This window comes from Acinonyx jubatus, chromosome C2 (genome assembly GCF_027475565.1).
Source record: "Acinonyx jubatus isolate Ajub_Pintada_27869175 chromosome C2, VMU_Ajub_asm_v1.0, whole genome shotgun sequence".
In the NCBI taxonomy this organism is placed as follows: domain Eukaryota; kingdom Metazoa; phylum Chordata; class Mammalia; order Carnivora; family Felidae; genus Acinonyx; species Acinonyx jubatus.
Genome location: NC_069384.1, coordinates 77,554,383 through 77,581,626, shown reverse-complemented (window position 1 = coordinate 77,581,626; position 27,244 = coordinate 77,554,383). Strand labels below are relative to the sequence as shown.

Here is a 27,244-nt window from a genome sequence, read left to right as displayed (position 1 = left end):
TTTTATCATAGGAATAAGCATCAAAGACAGGAAATTGTATGAGTTTTATCTAGGTGCCTGCTGAAATTTTGGAACCGATCATTACACAGCTGACTTGTGGGCACTTTAAAGAAAATGAACCCATCACTAGAAGGTAATGCACGTTTACCACAAACAGGTCACGCTAGACACACCACATTTCCTTTTCTTATTGTGCCACTAAATTGGTAAATTGGTCCATTTCAGCAATGGACTTAACCTGACCTCCCGTGATGTGATTATACATAAGGTGGTCAAATATGAGCAGGATCGTGTCATAGTCACCGGTTGCACAGTTGGTTAACACAAGTGGCTCTTAGGGATTCCTAAACACCTCTGTGTAAGCTAGAAAGAGGTCTCTGGCGAGGACCAAAGCCTTTTTCCTGCTCAATACTTTTTATTAATGACCTGAAACGTTAACTAGAAGGAGGAATGTCCAAATCTGCAGAAGACGCCAGACTCAGATGAAAAGCAAACACTGTGGCCTGACACAAAGAGAGGGCATGGGATAGAGGAAAGGAAGCTGGCCTTGCAGGGAGGCTGAGCTGACCTGGGCTCTTGCCTCTGACACCTATTAGGAAGGTGATAAGGAACAGGGCTTGATCTCTCTGACTGTTCAGCCTCAAACCTGTTAAAGAAGCAATATGGTTGTTTTCCTTTTCAGTTCAATATGAGAATTTAAAAAGAGGCCCAGTATTATGCTTGGCACATGTTTCGATTAATGCACTATTAATAATAGTAATACAGGACTGAACTCTAAAATGATCTAGAGCTTCTAGAACACAGGGCTGAAACCAACATGATGAAGCAAGTCAAAACTTAAGGTATGTGTGTGTGGGTAATGGTCGAGGTAGCAGGATTAAATTTATGACACACGAAGCTTCTAAGAAGTACTCGGCATGTGTTAGGGGCTTTAAAAATGTATGTTAATGATGGTTTGATTAACCGTATGTGTTCGAGGGGAATAAACACTAAGGAGGATCTTCTCTGGATATTCTATCTGTCTGATGTCTTCATATACGTGAAGGGCTGCCGCGTTGAAGAGAATGTGGACGCAATTATTTGGCATTGTTCTAAAGAGAAAAACTAGGAAGAAAGTGGTGTGAGTTAAAAGGAAAGACACATTGGATGACATTAGGATACTTTCTGTGGCAGTGGAGCTTTCCTATATGGGTCTGTGTGACGTGGGGACAGGTAACCTATCAGATCAGCTGGCTTTCCTTGTTAGTGACTCAGCCACAGGCAACACTGTTCCCATGGGGTGAGTGTCGGGGCATCTTTCATTAGTGCGTCAGCTTTACTAAATATCCCTTTTGAGTTGGGCACTGAGTCAAGTGTTAAGGGACAAAGTACAAGTATGTGGCTTGCACCTTCAGTGAGATCACAGCCAATGGGAGAAGTCCCTATGTCTCCTTCACAGAGACAAGAAGACTCCTCACAGGAAACAACCTTTAGGCAGAGACTTGGAGGATTGGTAGGAGTTTTACCAGGCAGGAAGGTATTCCATTTAGAGAGAATTGTCAGTGCCAAGGTTAGAGGTGGGACATCATAACGCATTCTTGAAAGGCGAATATTTTGGGAATAGGCATTGCCAGGAAGGCAAGTGTTCGATCACAAAAGGTCTACAATGCCTTATAAGGAGTATTGGGGCTCAGGCTCCCTCTCCCTGTTGTATCTTATACATCCCATGTGAGAGCACCAATCCCACTGCACGGTAGTTGCTGGTGAGTGGGTCTACTGAGGGCATTGTGAGCTCCTTGAGAAGACAGACCGTGTCTAAGCATCCTTGTATCAACCTCCTCTGAGCTTGCCACAGCTTATATACCCAGTAAGCCCTACTGAATGGGAATAAAGTAAATGAAAGCAACACAGATCTCATGACATGATTTACGAAGAGGTTTGGGTTCTTAGAAGTTTCTGAAGCTGCATTGAGTATAATACCGAGAATTACTTCTGGGAAGCCGTGCCTTCTGCAGGGAATTTCTGCTAATGCTAATAGTAATTGCTAACATGTATTTCGTACCCCATGCACCAGTGCTGTGCTAAACACTTTACATGCCTTATGATTTCATTGGCACAACATCCCTCTGAGGTATGTAAACACTTTCCCCATTTAGGATGTGACAGAACCAGAATTTGACCCACGTCTGCTGCTGACTCCAGAGCCTGTGGCTTAACCAATCTCCTATTTATCGAACAAAGCATTTTGCCTTGTGGGGAGGGGGGAACAGAGTTAGATGCCCTCAGAACTAAGACTGCCTTGTTTGGTTAAAAGAAGTAGAGGTCTTTAGGATCTTCTTGCTGGTTCTTCCACTTCTCTAGCAGTGGAGAAAGAAGTCCATGGGAATAGGACAAGGTTGGAGAAATTAGAGCCTCGTGGACAGTGGTGGAGACGATGCAGATTACAAAGTACCAAGAGGGGAGAGCACCTGCGCTGCCTGACTGAAGTGAACAGAGAGACAGAGAAAGAAGTAGAAAGGTAAGGCCCTCTCGTCTTTGGGCTTTTCTAGTCTGGGAAGTGCTTTGAGATTTTTGTCCATTTTTCATTTGGACTGGAGGTATCTTCCACTTGGGAACCCTTTATTTATGAGGAGCTCCACAGTTGAATACACGGTTCACAGGTAAGGAGGCCAGGGCTCTATGCTTAGGGCACCTGTAGTCTCCTGGCCTGACTGGCCTGCTCTTAAGTGAGAAGGGGGCAGGAACCCAGGAAGACCCAACCTTCAAAATAAACCAACGTGTTCTGACTTTGGCTTGCTGTCTGGTTCTGGCAGATGGGTGTGGGCAGCAGGTTGAGGAACCTCAACGGATGGCAGCAATCAGTGGGTGGTGGTAGCCATTTTCTCTAAGCGCTGAAAAGATGGTCACTTTGCGCCTTTCACGATTAAACTCAAATCCAAGTTTCTCTGTCCTAGAATACAAAATAGTATGAGCTTTTCTCAGCCTAAGGGAGGAGGAAAGTTTTCAGAAAGCAGCGAGATCTAGGGAATCCAATGGTTGCCCGAGGGTCCAATTCAGCAGTGTGAATTCTACTGCCCAGTCAAAAGTCCCGATGTCTGCAGAGATTTGTCTGTCTGCAAGGACGGAAATGAAAGTCAACTTGCTATAAACCCTTCCACTCCCTTCTGATTGGTAAGGGAAAAATGTCCACACACTGCCATCTGGTGGGCACTACTGGTCACTGCAGCTTGAGTGAGAAAGTTCAGTCCACAAATCATTGAAAGGGCCAGGCACTCCCCTAGTTGGTTAACAAAGCAGCAATGAACAAAACATGGTTGCTGCCCTTGAAGGGCTCCCAGTCTAATGGCAGAAATTAACATGTCACCACGTCATTATAACTTAACAAGCACTATTTTAGGGCAAAGTTACCAAGCGTTACCAAAACAGAAGATCCCTCTCTGGGGGTTTCGAAGACTCCTTTGGGCTGAGTCTTGAAGCATGCCTTATAGTTAACATTACCAGCAGAAACAGGAACACAGGAATGGCACAGGCAAGTACGAGGTGTAAATTGTTAGTTAGTCTGGCCAGTAAGTAAGGAACGTGGGAAGGAAGCTGTAGACAAAAACCGGAAGAAGGTTGAAGCCAGCCCCTGAAGGGCATTGGCTGCCTGGCCAGTGCAACAAGTTCACTCAAGATTAGTTCGCAGAGAAATGATGGGATCAGATTTTGATGGTAAAGTGTCTGTACACATGCTTTCATTCATTCTTAACCTTCTCCTTATTCAAAATCTTCTTCTGTGGAAACTCATTATGGGAAATAGGTGAAGCCATAACTAGTCTGATGGAAGCAGAAGTGAGCCTCCAGTGCCCAAGGAATTGTCTCCCTTCCATTCTCCCTCCCCATGCGCATGTGGGTGCTTTTAGACAGAACCTGCTTTGACACCTACCACTGTGCAGGATTCCTTCCTCACCTGACCATCCCTGCTCTGGTTTTAGGGGTAACCACATCCTGTCCCTCCTATGTACATGGGTGTTCTTCTCATTTCCTTTTGATTAATTAATTGATTAAAACTCATGTTATTTTTCTATTTTTGACAAGGCTTTATTTTTTAGAGCAGTTCTGTTCACAGCAAAATTGAGAGGAAGGTACAGAGGGATTGCATGCATCTCATGATCCCACCCATGCACAGCCTCTCCCATTATCCACGTCCCCTACCACAGGAATGCATTTGTGACACTTGATGAAATTACATTGGCACATCATTATCACCCACCCTCCATAGTTTACATTAGGGTTGACTCTCCATGTTGTGTATTCTGTGGGTTTGGGCAAGTGTATAACGGCAGGTATCCATCGGTAAAGTATCATACGGAATATATTCACTGCCCTAAAACTCCTCTGAGTTCCATCTCGTCATCCCTTCCCTCCACTCCCTAGCAACAACTGACTTTTTTACGGTCTCCATAGTTTTGCCTTTTCCCAAATGTCATATGTTGGAATCATATAGGATGTAATCTTTTTCAATTAACATCTTTTTAACCCCTTTTGGTAGAACTGCTTCCAGTTCTGGAGACCCCATTTTATGGTAACCCCATCTTATGGCTAAATTAACTTTCCTGAACACACAGTGTGTATCCCCAGGTCACCCGGTCCCTGGCCCCCAACTTTATATTGCTGGAGGTCAAATATAGGGAGGGTGGATAGAGACCAGCCATCTCTGCATTGCCTAGTAAGCATCACTTGTCTGCTGCTTACAGTATTAATTCACATTCAGTGTCTACGGCATACCTGCCATCTTCAACCCACAGATCACCTGTGATGGAGTGTTGAGAAGGAATCCTTTAACGCTAAGTAACACAACAGCATGCAATTTGCTGCTTTCATTCCAAGAAGGGCACTCTGGGAAAGCATTAAATAGCCTTCTCAGGAGTGTCTGAATGATCAAGATCTGCAGTCTTCCTATTCTGTGAAGATGTGCAGCCTCTAGATGGAATCTGCCACAGGGAGAGAGATTTTCATCCAAGACCCGGTCAGGAGTGGCTGGATGGCCAAGTGTGCTTTGTTCCGTCAATGTGGTTATCTGCCTGCCCTTTCAGATCCACGCTTTCTGATATAAAATGCAAATTCCACCCCCCACCCCCCAACAGAATTTCCTCTAACTCCTTCTCATGCCCCCTGTCTTCCCTCACGCCTTGCCTACTCTCTCTGTGTGACGGGGTCAATTTGCTCTCACTTTCCCACACTAACTTCTCTGTTTCAGTCCTGAGTCCGGAACTGCCTCCTTCTTGCCATCTGGCAGCTGACATCCGCCACATCTTTCCAACTCAAGCCCCCACCTTTTCTTAGAGGCCTTCACAAAAAAGATGTTAACTTTCACTCAGAGACTTTCCCAGTACTTGATTATGTACACAGCATTTCCACACGGTTGAACAACTACTTTAGCATTGATTCTTGCCTGCATTACTTAGGTTAATTGTTATTTTCCTGAGGGCACACTGACCAGTGTCCTTTTATGGTCCCAGTGCCAAGTTCAATAACCATTAGCTGAATGAATATCACACTTTACAATGAATGGGTTGGGGCTATTCTATGTTTTATTAGAGAAAATGGAAATGTAGCTTAGCCTACTGACTTTTAATAAAGAGCAGAAAGGCAGGAGTGTCTTTGTACTTTGTAGACTTTGTATGGCTACCTTCTGTTCACTTACCTCTTTCAGTCGTAACTGTTGGTTTCTACACTTGTCTTCCTTCATTAAAGCTTGAACTCCTTAAAAGAGGAAACCTTCTGTGCTTGGCTTGGGACCTGGCTTATAGCACATAGTCAGTAACTATTTTTCAATGGATTTTCAATATATTTATCAGGACCCATCTGGATCTGAAGATATTTGGGGCCTCAGTGAGGTGGTCACATTTTTTCTTGGAGTCATTTTTAATAAAAAATCAACAAAATGGTAAACAGAATGCATTGCTACCCATGTAGTTAGTGCCTGGGTTGTTCAGTCAGCTCCTTATCTCCCTGAGGGCATGGATGAAAGGATATTACTGGAGAGGGTCCAGGCTGGATGTTATGATATCTGTTCTGTAGCCCTGACATTCCCAGTTCCTGTGTATGTGACCCTGAGCAAGCCACTCATCTCAGGGCCTCGGTTTTCCCATCTGTGAGATAAGGGAATTGACTCCCCAAGACCTCTCGTCTCTGACACTGCCTGGGATTTCTTTGGTTTTGTCTCTGGTGCCAAAAAAGCCCTAATCTTTTGATTGAAATTGCCAAGTAATTTTCAATTAATATAAGTCCAGTGTTGGCTCCCATTCTCTTCTAAAGATATCTGTGGAAAGATCTGCACAAACAATTAAAATGGCAAATATATCTCCAAAGTGAGTCCCTTAGTACTACTTGTCCTTGGGGTTGAATAAGCACAGGCATTCAGAAAAGCAAACGGGCTTTGCAATTTTAAAGCACACTATTATTAGGAACTCACTAATACAGAAAGAGTGGATCTGAGTTGGGAAAAGAGCTGATGTCTTCCACTACAAATCTAAGCACTTTGGAGGTGTATCCTGCAGAGACAAATCTGATCCTAAATAAAGCTAAAACCATGGCATTGCAGAGGGCTTTGGAATGGGATATTACTTGGTACCTTGTTATGGAGGGTGTTAAGCAAACTTAGGTGCGAGAAAGGGAAACTCAAGTTATATCAGGCAATAGAGGGTTTATTTTAAGGACATACTCCTATGCAAACAGGCCTCTGACTTAACCATCAGGCCTCACAGCACCTAGAATGGGAAGGTGGTCTGGATCCAACATATCTACCTGGATCTGCTCTAGGGACTGTGGAAGCCAAAGACCATGAGCTTTATTCTGTACTTCAACTTCAGTGCATCTCAGCTACTCTGTCAGTTTCTGCTTCCCTTAGAATCTTTTTTCTTCCTTCTACCAGGCTGTACCATTTACTCCATATTGTAAAATCTGAAGAAGCATATTCCGATTGCTGTGGTTAATTACCATAGCCCCTAGTTGGGTACAGTTTTCCTTTAAGTTATGCTGTAGTTGCTGATTAGCCTATATTTTGACAACCCTTGGGCCATGGTCACTTCCTGGTCCAATCAGCTTCAGCAAGAAGCAGGTTCTAGCTCATGAATGTGACTACTCCTAAGCTGGAAGAAAGCCCATCATCCAGTGAAGACTGTACATGGGCAGGTTCCTTTACAAAAGTGATGTGTGGTAGTAAAATGATCATGTCTGTTCCACTGGAAATGTTTTTTTTTTTTTTTTTGGTGAAGGAAAAATCTAAGAAGGAGTAGGATTGCTAGTCTCTATTATAGTTAACCCTTGATCAACGTGAGGGTTAAGGATGCTGACTCCTATACAGTTGAAAATCCACGTATAACTTTTGACTCCCCAAATACTGAACTTCTAATAGCCTACTGTTGACCAGAAGTCTTACCGAAAACAGAAGCAGTTGATTAACATATATTTTATATATGTAGAACATACTATATTCTTACAATAAAGGAAACTACATAGAAGAAAATGATAAGGAAGAGAAAATACATTTACGGTATTTACAGTATTGTACTGCATTTATTGAAAAAAATCCACTTATACGTGGACCTGTGTAGTTTAAACCTGTGTTATCAAAGGGCCAATAGTATTTGCACAGCTGTCTTATGAAAGTGGTAATAGGCATATCTTAGGTTACCCTACAGAAGAGAAATAAAACAGAGAAAACTGTTGGCTAAATCTAGACCACATGCCCATTATCTTTCTGCCTGTAAGAGCAGGGAAGGTGAGGAAAATGTTTTCTTGGATAAGAGGAAAGCGAGCTTATCAATAGCTCACATCTTGGATCATTCTTCAAAAATAGGAAAAATTTTGGATTTTGCACAGGAAGACTTGAGGGATGTCCAGAAAAGCATGAAAAGTAGACATTGTTACTCTCATTTTATGGTTATAGAAGCAGTCTCAGAGAAATAACTTCACTCACTGATTCATTGCTTCATTGATTCATCAAATAGTTGTTGAGCACCTACTATGTGCCATGTGACAAATGCTGAGGCTGTGAGCAGAAAAAGTAAAACTACCTGCCTTCACACAGTATACATTTCTGTGGTGGGGAGAGAGGCGAGGCAGAAAAATAACCAGTTAAACATTTGTATAAACACGTAGTATTAAATAAGTAGTATAGGGGCGCCTGGGTGGCTTAGTCAGTTCAGCGTCTGACTTCGGCTTAGGTCATGATGTCACAGTTCATGAGTTCGAGCCCCGTGTCGGGCTCTGTGCTGACAGCTCAGGGCCTGGAGCCTACTTCAGATTCTGTGTTTCCCTCTTTCTCTCTGCCCCTCCACCACTCACTCTGTGTCTTTCTCTCAAAAATAAAGAAAAATATTAAAAAATTAAAAAAAAAAACCCACGTGTAGTAGTACGTCAGATGGAGGTAAATACTAGAAAGAAAAATAAATCAGGGAAGGTGGCTGTATTATGGTGATGTTGTCATTTCAAAATTTTTTTAACTTTTTTAAAATTTATTTTTGAGAGACAACGAGAATGAGCAGGGGAGGGGCAGAGAGAAAGGGAGACACAGCATCCGAAGCAGGCTCCAGGCTCTAGGCTGTCAGCACAGAGCCCGACGCGGGGCTTGAACCCACAAAACCATGAGATCATGACCTGAGCCGAAGTCACTTGCTTAACGGACTGAGCCACCCAGGCACCCCAAGATATGTTGTCATTTTAAAGTGGGCAGACAAGATGGGTCTTGCTAAGACAGTGATATTTAATCAAGGACCTAAAGGAGATGAGGGAATGAGCCATGTGAGCCTCTGGAGAAGGGTGTCTCAAGAAGGGGGAACAGCATGTGCCAAATGCTCTCAGGCGTAAGTGCACCTGGCATGTCTGAGGACCCATCTAGAGCCCAGTTTGGTAGGGACAGAGTGAGAGAAAGGGAACTGGAGGAGGTAAGGGCTGCAGGTGCTGGGGCTGGATCATGGGGGTCTTGGAGGCCATAAGACATCTTGAGCAGAGGACGGACATGATCTGACTTACATTCCTAATAAACCACTCTGACTGCTGTGTCTGAAAGACCAGGGGTGGGGGTGGGTGGTGCCAGTAGAGGGATGGCAGAAGCAGGGACACTGGTCAGGAGGTTGTTCAGCAACCCAAGTGAGTGATGATGGAGGCTGGGATTAGGGGAGTAGCTATGGAGGTCCTGGGAAAATAATCACAATTTAGCTATGTGGTAGGACGAAAAAATGTCCCCAAACATGTTCAGTCCTGATACCTGGAACCTTCGAGCAACTGGGACTTTGCAGATGTGGTTAATAATTCTTTTTTTTTTATTTTTTAATATTTGTTTATTTTTGAGAGGCAGAGCATAGGTGGAGGAGGAACAGAGAGAGAGGGAGACTCAGAATCTGAAGCAGGCTCCAGTCTCTGAGCTATGAGCACAGAGCCTGACATGGGGTTCGAACCCACGAACTGTGAGATCATGACCTGAGCTGAAGTTGGACACTTAACTGACTGAGCCACCCAGGTGCCCTGCAGATGTGGTTAAATTAAAGATCTTGAGATGGGGAGATTATTTTGGGTTATTCACACGAGCCCAGCATGACCACAGGGGTCCTTATGAGGGACACAGTAGTGTTAGAAAGAAGATAATGTAGTGATGGAAGAAACAGAGAAGATGCTGCTGGCCTTGACGTCAGATGGGGTAAGGGGCCAGGAACCAAGGATTGTAGCTGGCTTCTGGAAGCTGGAAAAGTGAAGGAAAAGGTTTTCTCCTGGAGCTTCCAGAAGGAATGCAGCCTAGCAGACTTCTGACCTTCAGAAACATAAGACAAAAAACAAACAATTGTGGCACATAATCCACTCCATTTGTGGCCGATCATTAACAGCAGCAATAGGAAGCAAACACAGGCTATATTATGGGGGTTAGAGCCAATGATGTTTACCCATAGACTGGACGCCAAGTCTACAGGAAAGAGAACGGGGATAACTCTCAGAGTTTATGGTGGAACAACTGGAAGGATGAGGTGTCCCTTAGGGTGATGGGGAAGACCTGCCTTGGGTGGCACTGAAGGTCCACGTGGCTGGGCCCTTTCTGCTCTTGTGGTGCCAAGAGGCCGAGCCAGGAAGATGCACACAGGATGCACACCCAGCTCAGCTGGTGGGGGCAGGGGGTGTCTGCACCGCCACCGCTCTTCTTCTGGTGTACCCCACAGAGTCCCCCACTCTCTGCAGCTTCTCCGGTAGCACTCCCGCCCGCTTCTCTGATGGCAGAGGCAGCACAGAGCTGGATGAGATTAGACACATACATTTTATTTTAAGGCACAGCTGAGAAAGCAGTCAGGAAGTAAAAGTTGTTTTGACGTAAACTGTATTATCTGGAGGCCTGTTGATGGCCTGCTGATGGGGTTCTCGGGCTGTGGGACAGATTCCTTACACTGAGCATCATGGAGACAGTCACTTAACAACCACCGCATTTCTGCCCTCACCCCACTTGGCTCTCCTCAGCCAGTGATGCGAGTCATGTCAGTGTAGGAGAGGAGCTATCGGCCAGGGAGATGGGATGCCCAATACTGACTCTGGCTTCTGCTACTCAGCTGCTGTCACTCCCTCTTTCTGAGCCTCAGTTTCCTCATCTGTCAACAACAGGTGTGGGAGCCATTGTTTTCCACGAACCTCCTTGACCCTGGTTCTCTGCTTCTCCTTTGTCTCAGTTGCGTGCCTTGGAGAGAAGCTTGAATGAGTGGTTGCCCAGCCAGGGTCTCAGCACCCGCCATTCTGTTTGGGGTCCTGAAGAGCAGGCACTGACCTACTTCTCTCGTCTTCTCTTTCCTGCCTTCCTATTGGGTTTTGTTCTGACCCTAGAGCTGTCATTACTCATGCTGCATTGGAGAGCTTGTTTCTATTCCAACTGGTCCACGATCCACATGGCCATGGGACTTAGCAGTGAGCACAGCCTCCATTTGATAGAGTCCAAGGCAGATGGCCATGCTTCCTTTCCAGACTGAACATCAAATGCCAGGAACTCAGTGAGGGGCACTCTCCTTCTGGCTTGGAGCTTTGCGAGGTGGCCACACAGGCCAGGTTCCGGCCACCTTCTGTTCTGGTTTGTCTGATGATGCTTTTGGCAAAAGACAAGGAAGAACAGAAAAAGCAAAGAAGGAAGTGAGTAGTCTGTTAAGGGAGTGTGGCAGGCATCCTTCACCCTTTGGGAGGAAGTTTCCATGAAAATACAACACACAACAAAACATCGGGCATGCTGCTGCATCCCAGGAGGATGGGCAGATTTGCTTTGTGAACGCATTCCCCAGTGTCCTCCTTGGGTAAGGTCGCTGGGTTGGAACATGCGGGGTCTGCGACAGGAGTTCTCATAAGATCTGTCATCCTCTTTCCTTTCTGGCTGGAGGAAACCCGACCTATCTAATAGCAATAAAGACTGAATTATGGTTGCCCTGTATTGTGCAATACATGTTGTAGAGACTAATAAATCTTGAATAAATAAGCAAATGGATTAAAGGGACATCACCTTTTTACTGTGAGACTTTGTGAATGTTACATCACGCTTTTGGTTCCTGGGGCCACATTTACAAAACAAAAACGCAGGCCCAACCATTTATAATCAAAAAGATACTGAATATCAACATTGTAGTCATTCACTGTCGACACTGGAGTGTCCCTCAAACCATCTTGTAGAGGAAATAGTCACCATCGTTATGGTTTTCAAAATGTTCTCACACCCATCTCTTATTACTCACTTTCCAAAACAGCCCCGTGAACTAGGTTTCATTATTATTCTCTTTGTTCCGCTGGAGGAACTGAGGCTCTGAGAGGTTGTGTGGATCCAGGGCTTTTTACTACCTTCAGATGGGAAGAGCCCTGTCAGCGTTCCCATGACACGGGGTTTCACGGGACTCATTCTGTTTTGTTCACTTGGTTTCCATCACAGTGGTTCTGTCTTTTTCCTCCACTTCACAGCTCTGGTGTCTTCCTTTTACACTCCCTCTTCTGAGGAATAAAACCAAATTACTCTCATTTTCCCCGTAGATATTTGCCCTCTTCTCTGTAGCTGTAGCTGTCTTCAAAAGCACATTTTCTACCCAAGAATTCATCAAGGTATTTTTTTTTCCTTCTCTCTCTCTCTCTCTCTCTCTCTTTTTTTTTTTTTTTTTTGCCCTAGACAAAGGCAATTTTCTTCTGAAAAAGAATGATTGTAAAAACTGTTAAGATAATAAAGTTTATTGTCTCCAGGAGTTTCTTCTGAGGAGCTGGCAGTTATTCCTATAATGATAAAAATGTGCTCCTCTCATACCACATTCACACCCTACCGCCCTGGGTCTGTGCCATTCTGTGCTCACAGCTTTTCATTTTGATGCTAACTCATAGTATACTCTTTTAAAAAATTCAAAATGGTAGTTAATCTGAGCAATGTACTTTAAAAAAAAAAAAGGTAATAAAATTTCTTTCCAGCCTTTTAAATGAAGAGATAAGGGGACAGACCCAACTCCGAGAATTACCAAAGGATTCCCAGGGAGTGAGTCTCAGGAGGATGGTGTATCCCATCAGGTCCAGGAAGAGGTGGAGGTGGTGTTTCAGGTGGAGGGAATATGGCAGACAAATGTAGAGAAGCATAAACAAGAAGCATAGTGTGTCAAGGTAACACAGAGGAGAAAGTGAAAGATGATCCTGGGGGAGTAAGTAGGTTGGGAAGAGGGAAAGGTGGAGCTATACCCCCTATCCTGGTGATTTCTTAGAACTGCTGGGAGGCCCAACAGAGATGAGAGATGGGAAACTCTCATAAAGTAGAGAGCACTTTCAGGACTCTAAGGCGAGCACTGTTTGTTCATGTCGTTGTTGTTATTTATATATTCTTGGTGTGATTACCGACAACCTGAAGTCAGCCATGGGCCTCCAGCAAGAATGATGTAATTCAGTGGCTGGTATGACTTAACGATCTTCTAATGTTGTTCTTGGTCTTAGGGGTACAATGCAGGATGTGAAAGGAGAAATAGGACGTCTGTTTTTCTCAGGTGCTGCAGATGCAAAGTCACAGCCCTGAGGTAAACTCTGTTGTGGTAGGTGATGCTTTGATGGAGTGTTTCTCTGTGAGGTTCACGAGCTGCAAAGAGGTCCTGTCATCAGTCTTGGCAAGCATTGTAAAGGAGTATGGGGGTGGCTCTCTCAGAGACTGCCTGTGTTTAATGTCATAATAAATTCTAAAATTCAAATTCCAAAGGAATGCCTCTATGGTGGATGGATGGGTGGGTGGGTGGGCGGGTGCAGGGGTCAACTGAATGCTGATGAGGAAGTGGTCAAAATTGTTAGCCTGAGCTGGGATGTGCTGAAGTGCTCATTAAGACTCATGGATGTCAGTTAGTACCTTTTGGCAGATGATCTATGAGCTGAATTCTATGAAAGGAAAGCAGAATTGAGTGGAAGAACTCAAAGTAGTCTGAGAGTTGACTCTGGGGATTTGATTGGGTGATTTCTTCTTCGTGGCAGGAGAACAATCCCACATGGAGTCAAGAGGGAAAGACCCCATACAAGGTTCTGGTAAATTGTGTAAGATAATCTTTGGCTAGGGGAATGTGATAGAATGTGGTGCTCAGTAACCCCCTTCTCTAATTACAGGTCTTGGAATCAGTCATCTATTTTGTGCTGTTGTTATTTTCTTTGTTTCCATTTGGGCTTTTCTTAGTGTTTGGTAAATTTCACATTGAATATGTCAGCCTGTCTCTGTTGTGCTAAGGAATACAAGAATGAAGATTATTTTTACCTTAAGGTGAGAAGAAAAAAAAAAGGAAAGTACCTCTGTTATCTTCTCCCCCTCCCCAGCCCTGAGAGATGGGGACCTAGCTTGGTGGTGGCAACAGGAATCAAAATAAAAGAACTCTAGGGAAAGATAAAAGCTCAGAGGAAGTGAGGAGAGGCAGGTGTTGCCCCACCCTCTTCACCTGCTAGACCTGTTTCTATGTATGTTTCTCTCTGAGGGATAAAGATCTCAATCACCAAGGGAAAATTCTTATTATGCTCTTCATATTCAAGATAGCAATTTTTTCCATGGTGGTATTTTTTGTTTTTGTTTGTTTGTTTCCTGTTTTTTTTTTAAGACTCCTCTTAATATACTACTTATGGCTAGAATCTATGGAGAAAAGAGGCCAAGATGAAATTGAAAGGGTGCTTTATAAAGATCTTGGTTGGATTTTGGCTTTGTGATGTGGCTTGACTTTGGACATATTGATGAACTTCATTTCCTTCCTTGTAATGAGATTTATAATATCCACTTCTTGGGATGCCTGTAGAGTTTGAGACAATGTGTTGAAAGAACCTATTAATTGATACATGATAGACATTTAGGAGGTATTGGCTTTCGTTGTTATTGCATTTTATTACATGTAAACTGAAGTAATCTGGTGTAAGATCATCCTGGGGGCTAGAGTTAGAGAAGATAGTCATAGCTTCTCTCTCTCTCTCTCTCTCTCTCTCTCTCTCTCTCTCTCTCTCTCTCTCTAAGAAGCAGTGTGCTCTGGGAAAACAGCATGGGCTGTAGAGTCAGACGACCTGTCGAAACATGGGCAGTGTATTCACTCTTCTTCTTCCTCAGTTTCTTCAGCCATCAAAGAAGGGATATCGTGAGCATCCAATGATACAAATATATTAGGGGCCTGACAGAGTGCTTGCTCCTCCCCTCCCTCGTAGCTTAAAAATAGCAAATCTTTCTTTTTGTTCTTATGCACATCTACCTGCCTCCCCTCACCAACTACTTTTTGTCAGGTGCCAAGACTATGCACAATATTCCATTGTGTAGGCTCAAAAGCCTGGAAGTCGGTCTAAATGCAGGGGCTTTATTAATTTTTTTGCCTTTATTCATTATATTTTATACCATTCCATTCCATGAGATACATTTTAATTGAGCTTCTGTTATACGGCAGGGATGATGGACTTACAGTGATTGTGACAATGGTTCTTGCTCTTAAAAAGCTCACAGACCAGGTGGGAATGGCATAGACTAGAAATCATTGTGTTCTGAGACAGATAGGGTCCGTACTGTGACAGAGGGTCTGAGTCAAGGCAGGTAGCCTCTGAAAGGTGGAAGGATGGCAAGCTCTGGTGGAAGGTTCCACAGAAGAGGTAAATTTGGAATCGCCTTGGGAGCTGTGAAGGGTTTCTGTAGGCGGAGGGGTGGGAAGGGCCTCTGGGGCAGAGGGAACATCCCGAGAAAAGGCATGGGTGTACAAGTGTGTGAGACGTATTTGGGGAATGGTGACAGTTTAGTTTGGCTGGAGTATATGATATGTGAAGGAAAATAATGAGGGATGAGGGTGAGGCATTATTGTTAAGAGTCTTTCATGACAGGACAATAATTTTGTACTCAGTTTGATTTGCAATGAGGAAACACTGAGAGCTTTCTGGAGCAAGAGGGTAGGTAATATGACAAGGAAGATACAATAAGTTGTATCAGAAGTGGGGTTTGCATCTGTCTCTAGCAACAGCCTGATAATACCATTTATCTTGATCTTTGATGGCTGATAAGGGAGAGGAATAGTGGCAGTGTTCCAAGTTCTAAGTCAAGAGGAAAGTAAGGACACGGAGGTGGGAAAACCTCAGAAATCATTTGAAAACAGATTATTCCAGGCTGCTGAGAACATAACAGACAAGTAGGGAAATTTGGGGAGGTGACTTTAAATACCATGATGGGATCTTGAAGGTTCATATCAGTGATGCTGGTTTCTGTTTTAGAGGAGATCAGAGTACACATAGGCTATCAAACAAAGACTCCAAATGAGTTTACTGTTTCTTTAAAGTAAGGTTTCTTGGAAGATCTATGAACTACTAGGGTGTTTTGTTTTGTTTTGTTTTGTTTTATTGTGGTAACATACCCGTAACATAAAATTACCATTCTAACTATTGAGTACATCCCCATGTTGTGCAATCATCACCCCTACATAGTTCCAGATCTTTTCATCACCCCAAAGGAAAACCCTAACTACTAAGCTATCACTCTCCACTCCCTGCACCTCCTGGCAAACACAAATGCCTGAATGGATCAACAGAATGGGGTGTCGCCCTACAATGGAATATTATTTAGCCATAAAAAGAAGTGAAGTGCTGACACGAGCTACAACACGGATGAACCCTGAGAGCCCTCACGCTGTGTAAATTTGCGTTTTGTTTTTATTTCAATGTTAACAGAACATTACTAGTCGTAATCCCAGCATCTTTGCCATGCAGGGATAATTTGCAGTAGAAGATACTTTCAGTAGGTCACAGCAATTGTGTCTTAACTTAGTGATTCTTCATAGGGCTCTGCAAATGCTCAGCAGTCTCTGATGTGTTTCAGGGGCTCATGACAGGACCAGGCTATAGATTTTTCATGGAAATCTCTCAGGGATTCGATTTTAGCATTTCTCTCCAAAAATTATTAAAGCACTGTGGATAACACAAACACACCTGCAGGAACCTATTAAATACCTCAGCTACAACATATGTAATGTAGGTGGATGAATCTGGTGCTGAACTCTAGCTCTGTCCTTTAAGGGTCTCATGATTTTCAGCATATCCCTTAACTTCTCCGAGTCTCTTCCCTCATCTGCAAAATGGGTCCAATGGCAATGTCTCCCCGATCGAATTAGCATGTATATAAAGCATTAACACGGTGTTGGTGGAGCACAAGGCACTGATATTCGATAGTATCATCAGCTGACTGTTAATAATGAAATTAGTGGTACAGCTTTTAAGTGGTTCTGCTTTTCGGAGGTCTTGGAGTAACTCCAGGGGAGTTTGGGGAGATGATCCTGATGGTGATACAGTACCCCTTTATGTCAAATGTGACCCAGGAGAGCATCTTTTATAACTGTCACACTGAACAGTGGTGTGATGGTGGTCCAGTTAGCCTTTGGTACCCAATTTCCCCACCTGTGAAATAGCAATGATGTATAGTACCCACCCCCACATGGTTGTTGTGGGGGTTATATGATTAATATTTGTGAGGCTCTAATTGCAGTTTCTGGCACATAGTTAAGCACTACATAGGTATCTGTTAACTAATTAGAAATAAATAAATATAGGACACAAACTGATCCAACATCAGGTTCTTAGGTTTTTTTCCTCTGAATGACTAATACTCACTGAGGCATTGATTCAACTTGATAACGCCTTGCTTTAGTTGGTATTTTAAGTAAAATTTTGGAATGTGCTGGCCCAAGTTATCTGTGTTGTGAGTTCAAGACAGAACTGTGATCAACACTGACATTATTCAGCTGATCTGGAGACCTTTAAGAATGTCAGACTTGCTTAGGAAGCCAAGAGTTCACATCTTACCTTCAGTGTATGAGTTCGTCACCCGTTGTTCTGGTTATTTTAACGAATTACTGGTTTTAGGTTTAAGCCATAATATTTCTAGGAGATAAACAAGCTACTCTAATAAATGTAGAAGATTTCTATGGGGTAACAAAGTACAGTGGAAAGGGAAATAACTTCATCACCAGTTGTTCTGGCTATTTTAACAAATTATTGGTTTTAGGTTTAAGCCATAATATTTCTAGGAGATAAACAGGCTACTCTAATAAATGTGGAAGATTTCTGTGCAGTAACAAAGTATAGTGAAAAGGGAAATAACTACTCTGAAACTAAAATTTAGTATATGACTTCAGGGCAGTCGTCCCTCGATGTGTCTTAGTTTTCGGAAATGCCAACTTAAGGAATGAGGTCTCTGTGTGTATTACTGGCCCCTCCCCACAACTTTGTAAAAATTAAAAGTTCTGGGAAACTCTAATGGATACCCAGGTAGCAGTGGAATTTCTCTGGTTGAATTGGCATGCATGTCCACTGGCTCTACCTGGGGATCAGCCTGTCCTTCCTGGTAGCTCAAGGGGCAACTTGCTGGTGACCATCTTTTTGCATAATAAATAAATAATACAGACATATGCAAATTTGCTTGTATTTTACACAGAACTAGGGACTCTGCTATGTAAATGGACCCTGTGCTAAAATGAAAGATTCTTTTGCAATATGAACAATTGCTCTTTGGCATCTCTGTTTTCTAAATTCTGTGCTTCATTTCTCCTAAAGTGGGATACTTTGGGCTGGAAACACTATCGAAAAACTTAGGACATTACTAGCTTTTTTGTCAGTTTCTACTTTTTGAGTCACTTGCAATTTGTCATTCTTTTTCCCTCTCTTCAAAAGTGGGATCATCTGAAAGAAAAAAGAAGCTTCTGTTTAAAAAAAGGTATCTGAAATTTCCCAAAGTATGCTGGCATCACCGCAATCCATGAATATTTAATCATTATCAAGACAGGAGGTTGGAGAAAAAAAATCAGGTTGTGATATTTGGGAACAGCAGGTGTGGGAAGGAGGGTGTTGACGCCCTCTGAAAACGGATATGGCATGTTGTTCCCTGTGCAGTTCCCACGTCACCTGGGGTCCCAAACGTGCTGTAAGAAAACTCTAGGGAGCAGGGGCTTGTCCTCACCGGCCCCACACCCTTCACATGGCAGAGAGCCTCCCTGGAAGTGTGGATGCCCTTCATGAAACTCCACCTAAGAACTCTCACGTCCTATCATCAGAAGCAAGGCAGAAATAAAGGGCTTGTGAGTCAGTTACATACAACTGTCCGTCCTCTGACTTTATCACATGCTCCACTTGCCCTACCACCCGATGTTCCAGTCTCACAGTTTCACCATGACTTCTGTGTATTGGAAACTGATTCATCCCACAAGCTCCTGCCCCTGGGTTTTTGTGTACCTGTTTCACATTGGAGTTCTCTGTCAGTAGTTTGACAAAGTGAAACACTCTAGTTCTCAACCTTTTATGTGGATACCAGTCACCCAGCAGGGTTTATCTATCTATCTATCTATCTATCTATCTATCTATCTATCTATCACACTGTCAGTAGAGTCCAACACTGGACTCAAACCCACGAACCATGAGTTCATGACCTGAGCTGAAATCAACAGTAGGATGCTCAACCGACTGAGCCACCCCAGCATACCCCCTGCCCCTGCCTCACAACAGGACTTCTTAACATGAGGATTCCTGGACCCTTCTTTAGGGGTTTGAATCTAGTAAATTGAGAATGAGGCTAGGGAATATGCACTTTTTACCACAGGTTCTCAGGCAGGTGGACCAGGAACTGTCTGCACACCAAATGTTGCCTTCGGGCTGTGTTTCCTGGGCCTTGCACCAAATGATTCCTTGGTATAAGGGGCCAGGCTGAGCCTGGAGTTATGAAGCCCAAACTGCGGGGCCGGCTTTGGTTCAGATGGTCACAGAGTGTTACCTGTGTGCAAAATTATGATGTTTCAGGAATGTGACTGGGGCAGGGGTTGACAGGCCAAAGGAACACTCCATCCCCTTTCCCGTGTGATTTGGGCAACATCTCAGTCTGTCTGCTTGCATTCTGGTCACAGCTCACAGGAATTCCTCAAATGTCAAGACTCAACAGGGTCCCCAACATGTAATAATGATGAAAATAAAGTATGAACTTCCTGGCCTAGTATTCAGGATCCTCAGTAAGATGGCCTTGGTCTGCAGCCTACCACCCCCATTCATCACATATCCCATCAGAGCAGCACAACTATTCAAGTGGCTGTGCTTGGTGGCAGGACTCAGTCTAAATCACATCACTTGGGAGCAGGGGCCCTACTGCTCCAGGGCCCCTCCTTGGATGCCTAGCCCCCCCATCCCAATGTGTCTCTGTCACCTGGGTTGTAACCCCCTCTATCTGGCATCAGGAGAATTCTCTAGCGGCTTCCTCTCTCGGTCACCTCTTGTGGTCAGAACTCAACTTCTTGAACTGCATTTTTTGTCACTTTTGTTATTTTGTCAGGCCAACTTGGGTTCTAGAATACAATCCTACCCTAAAAACCAGTTCTTAAGTCATGACACTGAAATGGAGTTGCTAACAGTTTGGTTCTTAGAAGCACAGAATGCCAGCCCTGGAAGGGACCTCACTCTGAGCACATCCAGTCCTCTTCACGTTGTTGACCAGCAAGGAAGGAAACTCTCCCAAGTCCACCTAGACAGTTGGTGAACTAGCACTCGGAAATGACTCTCCAAACCAACACAGGCGCGTAATTCTTTTCCTCCTAACTAGTGACCTTCATGCTTCCCTTGGAGTCTCAGTGTTCCAAAAGCTGGTCTTACTTGCATGTAGTTTACGATAGGCTCTTTATTTACACGTGTAAGTTTTGCCTCCTTCCTTTGATTTCTTCTCTACTGAGACATATGACCTGACTCAGGCTATTAGAAGAATTTTGGATGGGAGAGAAGAGCCAGTGGTAGGAGCTTCCTTGTACTGCAGTTTCAAGATATCAGGGCCATCCTCAATTTAATTTGACCAATATATGTTGAGCATCAGAATCTGCTGGTTGCTGCCCCGGGTGTGGGATTGTGTCACCTGTGTGACAAAGGAGTAGGTTCTGCCTCTGTGGATTCCAATGGTCTAGAAAAGGGAAGTAATTCAAAACAGAATTAATGCTGAGACCAGAATGGGAAACAGACTCCCAGTGTGAACATGGGTTGGTCTGTTCTTGAACCTGGAGGGGATTATTTCACTGATAAAGGGTGGCCTGTGCTGGCTGCCTGACGTCTGCTCTGAAACTTCATGTAGCTCTGTGATATCAAGTGGTGACTGGATGGTTTCCACATTGACTCCAGGGCAACCCACGCTTACTCCTGGACTCCATGAGTAGGGAGGAGCCCCGTGTGCTTAGCAGGAATGGTGAGCCACACCTTGGGCGTGAGTCAGGGCCCCAATCCATGCAAGATGGGGAAGGTTGATCGGGGTGGGGCCTGTGGCAGTTTCATGTCTCCCCCCCCCCCACACACACACACTGCCCCTTCTCTTGTTAAATGTTTATAATGCAGGGCATCCCATGGCTGGTCTCTGCCATGTGGACAGCCCTTTGCTCCACCACCAGCGGCTGGCCAAGCTGCTCTGTTATCCTCCTCTTCGTGATGCTCTTCCTTCTATATTGCTTTGGGGGATTGGGTTTGTAAGACTGGCCACACGGCTTGCAAGCCTCAGTGCAAAATGAAAATGCAGGACCCTTGTTTAAGAGTTAATTTCAACGTGGTGACAGCAGAACACAGGCAAGCAGGGGCCCTTTTATCTACAGGGCTCTGGGACACTGCGTGGGTTGTTTGCCCACAAGCCACCTCGGGTGAGAGATGGATCAGGAGTGGGATGGGGATCGGGATGGAGAGTGAAGTGGGCCTTCACTAGGCCAACAGACACCAGCCCATTGCCTTGAGCCAAAGCTAAAAATGATGAGACATCTTCCCCAGCGGCGCCAAATGTGAAAACATGGAACATGTGAGTGCCACTTGGTGCCCAGAGGGTTTGAAGCTATTCCACTTTGATTCTGTGGCAATCAAGAGCAGGCTTTATTTTGTGAAGGAGAAGTGGGCCAAATTGGAAAGGTGACCCACAGAATGTCATGCGTGTTGGTTATGACTGGGTACTAAATCTTGGGCCTTGTAACTTCTGTGGCCTATCTAGCCCTCGATGGAGCTGAGTAAAAGTGGAATTGTTCTCTCTCACTGTGAGTTAAGTTGGAATTGGGGAAGAAGAGTGAGATGCAGGAAGGGAAATGAGATCAATGATAACTGAATGGAGAAAACAAAACAGTTTAGAAAGCCAAAGCAATTTGTCTGAATCCTATCTGATGCACAACATACAGCAAAACAGACAAATGTCTGCGCGGCAAAACAAAACTGGAAGAAGATATTGTCAAATAAAATACACATATTTCCAACCAGCCTTGAGCTCATCTGATAAGGGACAGATTGTCCAGAGTAAATAGAGAGGAAGAAAGATGCTTTGGGCTGAATTTAGTCCCCTGTCAAAATCACAGGGGAGTATAGTGATTCTCCTCCTACTTTATCGTCTCTGTGGTGGCCAGGCCTTGTAGGGCCACACAGGGGAGCAGAGCGGTGCATACACTCATGCATTTGCCTGTCTGTCCGTCCGTCCATCCGTCCGTCCATCCATCCATCCATCCATCCATCCATCCATCCATCCATCCGTCTATCCATCTGACATCTCTTGAGCACCTCTATTGCCACTGTCTTGTGCCAGATCCTAAAAAGAATGTTTAAGACATGGCGCCTACCTTTAGAGACAGCAGACAGGTATGGATCAGGGGAGAAGACTAGCCACAGTGATGTGTAATGCTTATGATGTACTGTGGGACTCAAGAGAAGAAGAAACTCGTACTGCCTCATTTCTCGGCGGATAACCTGCCTGCCGGTTCCTGTTTGCTTCAACAGTGCCTGCTAGTGCCTGTTCTTTATCCCTTTGCTCCTCTTTCCCAGAAGACTCCTGGGGAGGGAACAGAGATGGGGAGCAGGGATGTGGGATTCTTACAGACAGAATTTATGAAGCGTCCAGGGTGCATGTCTACATACCAATCCTTCTCTGCGTGAGGGGGCGCGTGGTGGTCCTGGTTAGGGCCTGAGGATGATCCGTGCTTACCTGTGCTTTCTCCTACCCATCTGCCACCACAGACGTGGATGTAAGAGAGTGGCCCTGCTGAGGTCAGGGAGAGGGCAGCTGGGTGGTCATCAGTATCACCCTGTCCCATCTGAAAAATGGCAGGAGGGGAGACCTAATAAACCAGCGTTTCCTAACCCAAATTAGCAACAGCTTACATCCTCTGGCAGTGACAGCAGGACTGAAGGAAAGGGAAATAGAATAAATTGTAAGGGCTGTCACAGAAGAGAGAAGAGGGACAAGACACCAAGAGAAATGATCTCTAAGTGTGTATCCTGCAAAATGGTTCTGTGATTCTCTGATCCTTGGCTGTGGACCACGTCATCCATCAGGAGACCCATACGCAGCCTTTGCTATAACTGAAGATGGTAGCTGTGAAGTGAATCTCACATGATGTCATATGTCCTGTCATAACAGTGCTGCACATTCATGCCAGGACTTAACATTGACAAAGCTCATCTCACCTCCAGAATCTCATTTTCTTCCTTGACAGCCTGGGCAGGCAGGTGGAGGTCTGTGTTATAATTCCCATTGCACAGAAGAGGCAACGGAGGACCGAGAAAGTCTGAGCTACTTGCCAATTGATTCCAGGGAGTGGTGACAAGGGCCCAGAGCCCAGGTTTTCTGTGTGACATTCTTCCAACTGCTGTGACCCTCCTGGCTGTACTGTTGCGGCCCCAGTTATGGCTGGGTAGAGAGTCACAGGAGCGTAGCACAAGTTGAGAGAAGCATCCCATGGCCGCTGGAAGCCTGGTGATGATTAGACAGTTGCCACATGGACATAGATGTCTTTTCAGAGTCTCTTGCCCTTTAAAACAACATGCTTCAAACAGCAATGCGTGGGTTGGTCCCGGGCTGGGATCACATCTCTCAGACTCCTTCTCCTTTGCCCCCATCTGATGCTAGATGGTAACAATATTAGTCTTGCAATTACTTCTAATTGCCCTGCAGTTTTGTGGTGTATACGTGGAGTGACCTAGATACTACTTATGTGAAACTCTCTCTTCATCATGGGGTCTGTAGTAAGGAGGGCATAAATCAGTTAGATCAGGGATGGCTCATTCCATCTCACAGTTAACATCTATATCCAGCTCTACCATCTGCATTTGTCCAATGCCAGCTCTCCTAACAGCCCAGATCTAAGGCTGCCTCCTCCTCTGTGAAGCCTTCCTGGATTGCTCCCTCCTCTGGATTCCCTCAGCACTTGTTCAGATCCTATTCGTGGTGCTGGGGTGCCCATCATTTTCTACCCATTTTATTTTAATGAGCTTTTTATGCCAGAGACTGGGTCTAGTTCATTTGTCTATGCTTATCTACACGGAGAACTGACAATGGCCAAGATGGTTGCTCATTTAACTACTTGTTGGATGAAGACCTAAGTTATGTCCTCGACATGGTGAAGGCCTGTAAAAAGACAGGTGGACACATGATGTCTTTTCACTGCTCAAACTTTATATTGACTCTCTATGTAGAAAAGTCTTATCTGGGTTTTGAGATCAATTCATTATGATTCAATGACATTTTCTTATAGTTGTTACTATGTCAATTCCTATCCTAAGTTCATTCTCAAATGCTTCCGTTCAAATGCAGCATCTCTGAAGGAGGAATGATATTCTCAATTTACAGATGACCAAAGAGATCAGGTCAGAATGGTAAACATATGACTTGCCATAGGTTGCAAAGCCATTAAATGGCAGATAGGATTCATTAAATAAATATTCTTTGATCATCATTCATTCAACATGTATTTAGTACTTGCTACACACTGAACAGTATGGGGAATAGAGGGGAAGATAAGATGTGGTCATTACCCTCAAGGGGCCCACAATCTAATGAGAGGGACATACACTTAAATGGAAAACAATGTCATGGGGCAAATACCCTAAAAGAAACACTGACCAGAGACTCTGCATGCACACGTGTTTGTGTTTGCTCTCATGGGGATACAGTGCTCTATATGTCCTCTACATGTCCGAGGCAAAAGTAGTAACAATGCTCAAAATCACAAATAGCCAACAAATCAAGTCCATCATAAAATACTAATAATAGGAGCAAAGGCTTCAGGCTTATGCTTCCTTACAGCTAAATGGGAGCATACAGATGTCATGGGGGAATGGACAGGAGGCTGTTCCTGCTTACCCCATCAGAAGATTTCAGTCAAAGAGGAAGTTGGCAGCACAACCCAGGACTTCTTAAAGAATGGGATGACAGAGAGAGAGAGAGAGGTGTGTCACCGTAGAACAAGAAAGGCCCCACCCACAAACCTGTCTCTGACAGGTTGAGTTCCACCCTGTAAACATCCTCAATCCTTTCATTTGCCCCTTTGTTTGAGGCTGAGCACGTAACTCTCAACCCACTTGGTGAGGCAGGGCTCAGACTGGGGGGTGGCAACACAAGGGCACCCTCATGTTAGGCTTCATCTGAACCAACTACACTTTCACTGGCCGCTATCTATGGTCTGACCCTCTTCATCCAAGAAAAGAAAGAAAAGTGCCGAGAACCAACCACAGCCTAGACAGGTAAGGCCAGGTGGCTTGTCCCTGGTGCAAAGAAATGGGGTTTCTCTCTATGAATCTATTTCTCCTGCCCCCTGGCTTGGGTTTCTGGTCACCTCTACCACTGACTTGCAGTTCCTTCTAGACTGGTAGTTTTCCACGACCATTGGAAAGTCCTCCATTTGTCCTTACTGCCCAGGGTTGATGAGGTTTGTAGACCAACGTTTTTCAGCCTATAAAATCACTTGACATACTTATCTATATATTGATTTTGACCTCAACTGCCTTATAAGAGCAGTAGGATAGGTATAATTTTCTCTATTCAGTGGCTTAGTGAACTGAGGCTTAGTGAATTGAAGTGATTTGTTCAAGTATGATCAGCAGGCTAAGGCCAAGATTAGATTTGATTCCTCCTTCTCTCTCCCTCTTCTGTACCACCCAGCAGGTCATACCTTATCTCAAAAAGCCAAGACAAGTGAAAGGGCTTCCTGAACTGTCAAACGACAAACAAAAGGTGTTATTTCCTTGCAGGCGGGTTGGGAGGGATATTTTTGGACTCATCGGAGACAGATTTTATAATGAAACATAGGCTTCACCAAATAGGGACTATTTCTAGAGAACAAATAAGAATATGTATGTAAAGAGGCCTCGCAAACTTGCAAGTGACATGCAGATGTGGAAAATGGTTCCATACAGCCTGAAACTTGCCCTAGCTCTCTGTACGAGAAAGAAGGCTTGCATCTGGGGCTGGATGACACTCTCCTAATGTCAGCAGGAGCATTATGAGACGCAGCTCACAAAAGCCCTAGGGAAATATTTAGCTTTTCAGTCTTCCTGTGGTATGTGGAAAAACAGATCTCGACGGGGGAGAAACACCCCCAAATCCTTTCAAATTGACTCCTGCAATTTCCTCCCTTATGACAGCTATCATTATATCTCATTGTTCTATAGTTTTAAGAAAATCTCATCTTCAGTGATTATGTAGTTTATTTTTTAAGCTGCTAATTTTAGCTATAATTTTCCCTTCATGCTCAAAAGGTTGTATCATTCTTAGTTGTGGAAGGAAATGTTTCGTGTGTGTGTGTGTGTGTGTGTGTGTGTGTGTGTGTGCGCGCGCGTGCGCGCACGTGTGTGTCTGTTTGAGTTTGTTATGACAGTGCTAATATTCACCCCCATGAGCCCACCACAATGCAGTGGGTTGCGTAGCTCCATCTCTGGCAGATTTCTATATATTCTTAATGTTTGTCTGGCTGTAAGTGTCTTGAAGAAATCATTTAATCAATTACCTTATTCAAAATAGAGAAACTGAAGGCCCAGGAAGATGACACGATGTGCCCAAGGCCACACAGCCAGTGATCATTAAAGCTGTCAGTCAAACACACGTTCCTACCTTCTCACTGCCCATGATGCATAGGGAATGGTGCAGGGCATCCCACAGCAGAAGCAGGAGCTGTATCATTTTGGGGATTGTATCCAGATGTCCTTTACGATGTCTTTCGGTTAAAAGTTTTAGAGTGCTTTGTCCTTTAGCATTCAGGGGAAATATAATGCCCTGTAAAGTAGGGGACTTGTCCAGAGAAGCCTCTCTCCTTATTAACTTGGTTCTTGTGGAATCTTTCTTTCAGCCAAATTCTGGAACTTCTTCTCAGGTGTAAGGTTAGGAGATTTGCAAGTACGGGTGGCGTCTTCTTTCTCTTCAGCCAGTCTAGGTCTTTGTATCTTCTAAAGATCGTTGATCCTTCTAAAAAGGCGTCACTCCGTTCAGATGGTTGTAATGCCGGTTGATCTTTAAATCAGAATTGTAGAATCTAATCTACAATTAGATTAGAATCTAATCTACAGGTGGGCCCAGCATTCGGCTGTGTTTTGTTTGTGGTACGGTGGTAAACAAAATCGAACCAGTTGTAAATATTTAACATCCAGGAAATTCTTGTAAAAATTCAGGTTGATATATCTGAAATTTCTTTTTTTTTTTTTTTTTCCAGAAAGATCAGAAAGTCTGGTTATAGGGGTCCACATACTCACGTGGAAAACACATCGGCAGGGTCTGGGCAACATGTGTTTCTTGTAGATGAAGCATGTATTCTCCAATTCTCCATGTCCCTGTGGGACCTGATTTCAGCTATCAGGATTTGCATTTGTCAATGCTGGTCTCTTCCAGTCTGTCATGTGCTCAAATCATTCTGTTTCAAGGGAAACCTAGTTCCGTATAATGATAGGCCAGACCACAGATCAATGTCACCAGGGAAGAGGTGAAATTAATTCTTTGGCCCTAGCCTCTTGTTATTTGAGAGGTAGG

At 44.3% G+C, this 27,244-nt stretch overlaps 1 protein-coding gene across 5 annotated transcripts in view; it reads left to right on the top strand.

The window, feature by feature from the left end:
- TPRG1 (tumor protein p63 regulated 1) overlaps window positions 1-27,244 on the top strand; it is a 215,088-nt gene that overhangs the window by 50,219 nt on the left and 137,625 nt on the right. The window contains exon 1 of one of the 5 annotated variants that reach the window (XM_053221068.1): window positions 946-2,497. The exons of 3 other annotated variants lie outside the window; for them this stretch is intronic. The gene's annotated coding sequence lies outside the window, so the exon portion shown is untranslated. Of the gene's footprint in view, window positions 1-945; window positions 2,498-24,073; window positions 24,970-27,244 lie in introns of those variants that run through there. One more of the 5 variants, XM_027061199.2, reaches the window with a different exon arrangement.